A 1,567-nucleotide genomic window follows, 5' to 3' on the forward strand; every position below is an offset into this window, starting at 1 on the left:
ATATATTTAAATGTTGTGATTCTGAAACCAGGACAAGAGGTTTTCAAAAAAGCTCTCAAGATGTTTTTTTTTTGATTAGTTAACACCTGTTTTTGTACAGGTCAGTGAAATTGAACAATTTATAAACTAGGTACATCCTATATCCTGGGTTATTTAAAATTCTGTCTTTGATATGCACAGAAGTTTACCATGCAAGCTCTCCTCAAGGCATCCTCTCCTGCAATTTGGAATACAACATACTGGTGTGGCTGTCTCAGCCTCAGCTCTCCTAAAGCTCTCTGCACCATGGAATGGAGATCCTGTGCCTGTCTGCCATGGCACTCGGCACAGAAAGGATTTCAACATCTGCCATGGGCGACTTCAGCTCCTGCCAGGCAGAGGCTCCTCCTCTGCACACAAAGGCTGTTTGTGTAGAGCTTGGTGTGATGGCAGAGCTAAGCTTTTACATGTGATGTGCTGGGAAATTGGGAAATGGCTGAGATTTCAGGGAGTTGGCACATCTCGCTCCCCGCTGGAACCAGGTCCCAATCAGGTGCCTTGTTTCTCTGTTTAGGGCTGATGGCATTCTATTTCATATTACTCTTTATAAAAAAAAAAATTTTAGGCCTCTGCTCCTTGAGGATTTCCTGAAATGTAGTAAAGGTCTTTTTAATCAACCAGACCCTTGTCCCAAGCTGAGCCAGCCTGGAGGGCGCAGCCACCTGCAAATTCTGTCCCTGTAGGGGACATTGACCAGTGATCAGTGGCTGTCAGGAGGCACCTGAGAGTTTGCGTGCTGCCAGGTGTGCTGAAAATGTGAGCTGGGAGATGTAGGGGACTGTGTGTGCCTACAGCAATCCCCAGGTAGGCAAAGGAGTGACTCTGGGAAGGTGAGGAGAAAACTCTTAAGACTGTTTGTTTGCACTGAACCCCTTTAGATATCCCAGACCAGGACTGATGGAGAGGCTGGGAGAACATTGTCACTTTTTTTTTTTTTTAGAGGAGAGAGTTGGAGAGGGCAATCAAATCTAGGAGAACAGTTACGGAGTGACAAGAGATTTTCAGCTCTGCTCACAAGGATGAGGTGACTGGCAAGCCTGAGTCATCCCATCAGTCACATTGCCAGCAAAAAACCATTCTGGAGAATGGGAGCTGACCTTCCATGCAAAGCAGGTTGGCTTCCTGTAACCAACTCAGGCAGGACATCTACAGGAGCTGAACCAACATCACCAGGTATCAAGTGAATGAGATGTCTTGTAACTTGTGGGTTTTAAAAAAAAATCTTTTTGTGTGTAAACTCTATAACATTCCTGTGTAAACTCCCTGTTACATCAAAGTGCCAGACTCAAATGGGGCTGAGCTGCTGCTTCAAGGAAGGACTTGCTGTTCTGAAACCTGCTGTGAACAACAGGCACTTCTGGGAGTAACAGGGACACATTACAAGCCTGATGATTTGTTTTGCCCAGTTTTATCCCCCTCTCTGTAGATCAGCAATCCTTTCAAGATAATTCCACACCAGCACACTCAGAGCATAGTTTGTATGACATAATTTGGAAAAATCTAAAAATCACAAACTTAATTCTGCCAC

The sequence above is a fragment of the Catharus ustulatus genome, chromosome 5 (genome assembly GCF_009819885.2).
Source record: "Catharus ustulatus isolate bCatUst1 chromosome 5, bCatUst1.pri.v2, whole genome shotgun sequence".
Classification (NCBI taxonomy): domain Eukaryota; kingdom Metazoa; phylum Chordata; class Aves; order Passeriformes; family Turdidae; genus Catharus; species Catharus ustulatus.